We start from the raw sequence: 7,887 nt of genomic DNA, 5'->3' as shown, positions 1-7,887 counted from the left end.
TCTGTTTTTCCTCTGCTCCAGGAGACAGATGGGTCTGTGTAAATAATATCAATGGCTTGCACTCCCTTTGGCTTCCAGTTCTCTTTGGGCAAATGGGAAGACACAGAAGGAGATGAGAAAGAGGAAACAGTGAATTCAGAGAATGTGTTTCCCCAGTCCTTCCCCATGAGGTCACCTCAGGCTAGTGTGCCTCTCAACAGAGACCTGTGGTCCTCTCAACTTAGTGTGCTCTACAGGACTCTCTCTTCAGGGCTCCAGCAACCCCATCCTCCTCAGGCCCAGAAGTAATATCTCTTAAAGATCTCCTACAATCCCACCTTTGTAAATAGTCTTCAAAAATAAATGTTTCTTATATTACCCTATTTTGAATGAGTCATTCACAGTTTAAGATTTTGATTGAAACGGACTCTCTAGTTCACATCTTTGTATTTTTTCTTTTATTCTGACTTAGCCTTTCTCTTGTAAATTCTCTAACTCTTTTTCTTTTTTTTAATTGTATTTTTTTTTTTGTAGCAGTGGGGTCTTGCTATGTTGCCCAGGCTGGTCTCAAACTCCTGGCCTCAAGTGGTCCTCCTGCTTCAGTCTCCCAAAGCACTAGGATTATAAGAGTCCCTCAATTTAAAGATATTCAAGGACATCATCATTACCACCATCAACAAAAACAATTTCATACTCTTTTAATATAATCTAAGCTCTGAAATAAACAATTCATTTCCACCATGGAGGCCTCAAAGTGATGTCATGAAGCAGGTGCTACTATTGTTCCATTTTACAGATGAAGAAAGTGAGGCTTGGAGGGGTGAAGTAACTGATCCAAGGTCATACAATTCCCAGTAAGGCAGGAATTTAACAGAATTAAGTCAAGCCTTTGTAGTACTGAGTTAGAAATAATCATGCTTTCTCTACTTTTGCTAGTATGAATTACAGCACTCTTGAAAACTAACCAGTAAAATAGATACAGACATTCTAGAGCAAACTGTCAAATCATTATCACTACTATAGTTTAAACCCTTCTTACCAATCTTGATTATTTTCCTTTTTAAACCATCCCGGACCTTAATTAGAATTATAGCTCTTCTTGGTCTTTTGTGCTTAGCCTTTTGACTACCCTTCCATCTGAGTGTCTCCAAGGGTCTATCTCTAAGCTGTCTACTTTCATTCCTTTTTAGCTCCGTTATTGGTGACTTATTTGCTCTGTTAGACTCTTCAACCCTTTCAACTGACCATCTTTGGCAACTTTTTAACACAGGTATTTTTCTATTTCCTACCATCAGCAGCAGCTAGAAACAAAAAGAAATTTGCTTCTGAGAACATAGATACTGATCAATCAGAAGCCAAAACAATTTTTTAGCTTTATTCTTATTCCCCTTTTCATCAGCATTCTCTCTTATGCTAATTTGAAATAGACTTTGACTTAATAGGAGGCCCATGGCAGCTGACCTACTGGAGGAATACCCTAATCAGGACTTCAGATCAAAACGCACTTCATGGTGGAATACAGTCAACCAAAGTTCTCACAAGGTTTTTGAACACCAATTTAAATGGCCTTCATTATAACCTTTTTAGGATGATGGATGTAACACTGAAATTTTGTCTTCTAACCATACAATTTCACCAGCAATATTCAAGAAGATTTTCCAGACATCTGTTTCTATTTTTCTCTTTATTTTTCTCAGATTCCCTCTGAGCTCATTGGCTGACCTTGACATCACAGCCAAGCCCTAAATGAAAGCATTTTATCACTCTCCATTTTTTTCCAAAGAAGGTCTTGAGATTTTATTTTCCAAGCAACAACAGATTCCATTTCTGAGACTTCTTATCATATCTTTAGCCACATTATAAATAACTCGAATTTTATATTGACAAAGAAAGTTCTATTGTACTTTTTTTTTTTTTTTTTAAGAAACAGGGTTAACAAGCTGACTAGGACCCCTAGTTACTTTATATAACATGGTTGGTATAACTTCGTTCTGAACTATGATGAAAAGCAGAAAATTGGGCATATTTGTATTTAAAGTATAAATTAGTCAAATTTTGAGCTGACATTATAGCAAAGGAATTGTCAAGTTTGAAATGCAGTCTGATGCCCTTGAAAATAATGAGAATATAATTAGAAAATAGTACACAAAATTCAGGGCTCTCAGAAGATCAGCCACAGAAGGATCACGTCATCCTAGGCAGAGTGTCTCAAATTTGTCTTTCAAATTGTTGCCCCTGAAGAAGTTCAGTGATGTATCCAAGGTCACATACATGGATTTCTGCCTAAGTGAACCTTCTTCCTGTTTTCCTGGGCACCGTGTCTGAGAATGGCTGTCTGATTCATTCTTTTCTAAGCCCTAGAGGGACCAGGTTATGCAATTATCCACAGGTATTTTGGCAGCTTCTTAGGATATTTGACTCAGGCCTCATCTCCACTCTTCTCTTAGGAGAGAATAAGCACGTTCTATGAGGGACATTAGACCACCAGAGAAGATGGTTACTCCCACAGCAGGATAACTGCCTTGTGGGATTAGAAGACCACCATTCTAGGATCCAGCTTCAGATGAAATGTATTGAGCGCCTACTATGCATCAAGCACTGTGCAAGGTACTCCCACAGAGCCTATCTTTCTTGGGCGAGGAGGTTTACATACCTAACCTGATTCTACCACCAATTAGCACCGAGACCTTGGACCAAACTTTGAGTCTGTTTTCTTTCTATAAATCTGAAGAAAAGTTACCTGGCCTTTTATCTCCTAGAAGTGTTATGTGGGTCAAATGAACTAATAAGTGGCACAACACTTTCTTAAAATGTTGTTATTGAAATATAATGTACATACAGAAAACCGCATAAGTGTATATGTGGATACATTTCACAAACTAAACACAGCAGTGGAATCAGTGCACAGTTCAAGAAACTGAATGAACATTACCCCATGAGTCCCCATCGTGTTCCCTAATGGCTGCCAGCCCCTCAAACGGTAACCACCATTCTGACTTCTACCAGTCTAGCTGTTTTGCCTGTTTTTCTACTGTACATAAATGGAGTCATATGCTATAGCTTTTTGGTGCATGGCATTTTATTTTTCAGAATTATGCTTGTGAATTTCATCTGCGTTGCTGTGTGCTTTTGTAAGTTCTTTGTTCTCATTGCTATGTGGATTCCACTGTATGAAGAGACATTTTACTTCCTACTCCATTGTTGATGGACACATGGGTAGTTTCTAGCTTTGGTCTGTTCACAATTATAAACATGCTTGGACATGCCTTTTGCTGAACATATGTATTCATCTCTGTTAGACATATCTTGGAAGTGGAATTCCTGGCTCCTAGGCTTTATGTATATTCAGCTTTAGGAGACGTTGCCAAATGACTTTCCAAACAGTTTCTCCAATTGACATGGCCAATAATAGAGCCTGAGAAATACCAACATTAGGTATTTTTAGAATTTTTTTTTTTCATTTTAGGTAAGTAAATTATTTCTTAATATAATCAGATTACCACCATTTTGAATGACTCATCTCAGGGTTCATATTAATACACATGAATATTTCATATATTCATACTGTGTGTCTGAGGACATTTTATTATTCAATTTTGGTATATGCAGCATCTGGATCGATGAAAGTTAAGGCCACTGGAATATAACATCCATATTTATGCTATTCTACAGAAATAGGACATTCCAAGCTTGGCTGAATCCATATGCAATAAAATATATATTTCTCAAGTAGTCTTATGTCCTAGCAATGGTTATTTTAAAAGTGTAATTTAACTAAATTAACTAGCGAGTCTGGTACTCAAGGTAAAGACCTTTGGCTTGACGAGCTTCTCTAGAAGGTAAGCTTTCAGTTTGGAGGAGCCTCAGAGAGCCTTCAGCCTACTCTCTCATCCTGTAGGTGAGGAAATTGGAGTCCCCCAAAAGAAAGGACTTACTCATCACACCGGAGCTGCTTAGTATCAGAGCCAAGACCAGAACCCATATCCCCAGAGCCTCCCTTGACCTCACTTACATCGTCCCTGCCTCAAACTGGCCAAGGTTTCTTAAATAGTTAAGGAATAGATGCTGCTACACAGTAAGTGACCACAGAGGAAACCTCATATGGACAGGACAGCGGAGAGAAAGGCCTAAGTGAAGTCAGTGAAGACAGAGCAGCTGTCGCAGTTGACTGCTCAGAGAGGCACTGAGGGAGAGTGGTGGTAACATATTCTACTGGTCATTCCCCAGGCTGCCAGTGAGTGCAGACCAGAGACTAGACAGGAAGGTCTCACACAGCAGTCCTGGCCAGTCACCCCTTCCCAGCCACACCTTCCTTCTGAAAACTTCCTCTGAAGTCTTCTCCTTCCCACCAGAGTTCTACCCGTTGCCCAGATTACTCTTCCCACAACCTTCCCTCATGCTGCTCCTGCCTTCACCCTGCTAATTCCTGCACATCCTTCAGATCTCTGTGTCTTCTCATTCCAGAGCCTATGTAATCATCACATCATTCCTCCCCCATGCTTGGCACTTCTTAAGTCCTCAGTAAATAATAAGGAATGAATGAATGAATGAATGAATGAATGAATGAATGAATGAATGAATGAACATGCTATCCAGTGCACTCCTTGTATAGTAATAGAGGCAGAAATCCTTGCCCTGGTTAACTTACCTTAGTTTCTTGTTCTTTGTCAGGGGACAGGAACAAGGGAGGGGGTTGCTGATATTGTTTCTTAAGTAACTTAAAAAGTATCCTCAAGTATTGATTCTAACCTACAAGCAGAGTTAAGAACCACTGGGCTTGGGCAATTGGTATCAATTCTAGTTCTACGTGAGAATATTCTTTTTCAAAAAAAAATTAACCTTTATACAATCAAAAGAACATTTTTGAGACTTAATTTTTAAGTAATTTGAGACTTACATAACAGTTGCAAAGAAAGATACATGGACCTCAAATTTTTAATTTTCTCAAAGCCTAGAGTGGTTCTGTTTCTCTGCTCTTCCCAGGGCACCCCGTCCTACTACCACTATCCTCACCAGCAAAGACAAATTAAAAGGAGTGGGGGAGACAAAATGAAGCAAAACAAACAAAAACCTTCCATTATAGTATGATAGAATGGCCAGAGAAGAAAGGAGACAGTACCAAGCTAAGAGAGAAAATATAAAAACAAGAGGATTAGATGACATCAATGCAGTGGTTTTGCTCAGAAGACAAGGAATGTTGGAATGTAGGTGGCAAATTCCTGTCCTGAGGGGTAAGTTTCAATTCTGTAACTGTTAGGCATGAAAATACAATAGGGCTTAATCTTACCAAATATAGATCCACCCTGGCCAAGTACAGGTATGTACCTTTGTGTAGTCATTTATTTGCCCTTCCCCTGCCCACTGCTTTCCATTAGAACATTGTGAAAGTCCTACCCTGGAAAGAAAGGAGACTAAAGCAAAAATTGAGTTAACACATTGGATTCTTGTGACATAGCTTAGACAGTTCCTCCATTGTCAAGCCCTTTAAGTCATATCAGTGAGTGTTCCGCTGGTTGTAAGGACGTAAGGCATTTTGCTATTAATATCAGGTGGCAAATGATAGGCCAAGAACATCTGATAGTTTTTGCTGCTCTGTAAAGTTGAGGTTTAGCATCCAAAAGTAGTTTCTTTCCTTTCATTAGAGGAGGAGGAAAAGCAGAGTGAATAAAATAGGAGCTGGAGTCTTGCCCACATAGTTCTATGAACCTGGACAAGCTGTTTCACCCCTCTGTGGCTCAGCGTACTCATCTACAAATAAGGGTAACGATAGTACCTACTTCAAGAGTTGTTAACAGGACTTAATGAGTTAATTAATAAATGTCAAAAGCTTGGAATGGTGCCTGGCACATAACAAGGGCTCAAGATATGTTAGCTATTATCATCATAGTTATATGCTTGGTTTAGCTATAAATTCTTATTTTGAAAATGTGCATTCATTTCAGTGTAATTGAAATATCAGGAAATAATTTGAGCATAATGTAAACGTCAAGTTTACTCTCTGCAATTTTATCTGCAAAAAATATTACGCGAACCCAGGAAACTGCACCCAGCTGAACTGATCTGTGAAGGATACACAAAATCCACACATTCACAAACCTGAGAAGCCTACCAGCTAGTGTAGTTCACCATGTATGTGATGGGCCACACCCATCCACAACCATCTTTACAATGTTTGATCAATTTCAGATAATCTCCTCACCATTTCACAATAATTTATCAACTGCAACCCTTCAGATACCCACTTCCACAAACAAATTTCTGTCTTTTTTTCTGTGAGTGTTTATTGGCAAGCTTCAGGGTTTGAGACACACTGTCAGGAAGAAGTGCTGGAAAGCCAGCACAGTAAACAGGAAAGACAGAACTTCTATTGGTCCTCATTTCAAGATGGTGCCTGCATGTTTCAAAGGTCACCAAGCAGAATGCCAACCCACTGCAAGTATTGCATAATGCATAAGGGCAGAACAGAAAATTAGGACCTAAGTGTTCAGTACTGAATATATTAGACTTTTTCTTTCCTTAAAGTATATTCGGACTGAGGTTCCTAGAATTAAAAGAGTTTTTAACCACAGAAGAGTTATTACAACCTTAAATTTCTGGATAAAATTCAGAGTGAAATATGTGCAAAACAAAATTGAGATCATTCCTGAATAACCAAGTTAATCCTTTTGAGGCACTGAAAGCAAAACCCTCTCTGTGTGTCTTTCTCTCTCTCCTTCTCTTTCATACACACTCTTCAAACCAATACAAAAAAATTACTTAAAGAAAATATAGGCATTTAAATACATAAAGTAAACTCTAAATAAATCTACAGTGTAGGAAATTTTGAGAGTACAAAAATAAGGAATGCACAAAATTTAAGCAAATGTCTACCCCCATTGTCCCTCCAAATGTAGTTTTACAATCTGCCTGCAAATGTTTATCAGTAAGAAGAAAGTGTCTAATGGATCAGAAACCTTATAAAAACATATTCAAGTAGAAAAAATGTTTTCCTCTATCTAAATACTACTGAATCCTAGGGATCAAACAAACAAACATGAAGACAATACATAGAAGAGGCAAAATGCCACCACCCTGTCTGTTAGTTGATGACTTCCTGATCTCAGTTAAGAAAAGTCAGCTTGTGCTGCTATGGATCTTCTTAGAAGGTAGAAAGAAACTTAACCCCATGCAAAACCCCATGAAATTCATTTGTACTTACCTAAAGCTCCCAATACCCTGAAGTCTTACAAGGAACACTACTTCATTTTCAATTTACAAACAAAAGTATGCATTACATTCCTGCCATCTGCCACATACTGTGCTCAAATGCCATGCTCACCATTACCACCTGACAACCATGGTTGTGGGAGCAGGAGGCAGCTCCGCTCCCCTAAATTCAGAGCTTGGGCTTAGCCTTCACCAGAGCTGCTAGCACCATTAGAGGGCAGCGTTTTCATGAGCTCTGGCAACATCCAGGGCATGTTTAGAGAAGTGATCAAGACTCCTTCTTGGGGGGTACCCAGGAAGGTAGTCTCTGCCCTGAACTTGGCTCTTTTCTCAGACTGTGTGACATTTAACTTACTCATTGAAAAGAAAGATGTGCTGTTTATAGGGCCAGTACGACTACAGGAAGTCGCAGAAACCCTGAATTTAGAAATGGTAAAATTCCTGAGAGTTGAAGGCTTATTGAAGACTGTGCAAGATCATCTCTGGAAACAGTCGATAGGAAGCCATGAATAAAGCCAGTATCAACCATCGTTATGGGGATGAAGCTACAGGACAGATCTCACTGGCCTCAACTTAGACTTAGCTCCAGAGTCAGCTAACACCTCTCCCAGGAAGAGAAACTTGGACAAGATTCAGCATAAACATTATCCTGCACCTTGCTGGGCATTCTTCTCTAAACAGAGTTCACCTGAGCCTTCAAAG

The 7,887-nt window shown here is 39.2% G+C and overlaps 1 long non-coding RNA gene across 1 annotated transcript; it reads right to left on the bottom strand.

Moving 5' to 3' along the window:
* Positions 1 to 1,646: 1,646 nt before the first annotated feature.
* LOC105546196 lies at positions 1,647 to 7,520 on the bottom strand. Its single transcript, XR_001007055.1, has 2 exons — positions 7,298 to 7,520; positions 1,647 to 3,394 (listed from the first exon to the last, which is right to left on the bottom strand). It is a non-coding gene; the product is annotated as an uncharacterized LOC105546196 (long non-coding RNA).
* Between the last annotated feature and the right edge of the window lie 367 nt (positions 7,521 to 7,887).

This window comes from Mandrillus leucophaeus, unplaced genomic scaffold, assembly GCF_000951045.1.
Source record: "Mandrillus leucophaeus isolate KB7577 unplaced genomic scaffold, Mleu.le_1.0 Scaffold35, whole genome shotgun sequence".
Lineage (NCBI taxonomy): Eukaryota > Metazoa > Chordata > Mammalia > Primates > Cercopithecidae > Mandrillus > Mandrillus leucophaeus.
The sequence above is the reverse complement of the archived record's forward strand: the minus strand, read 5'-3'. Positions and strand labels throughout refer to the sequence as shown.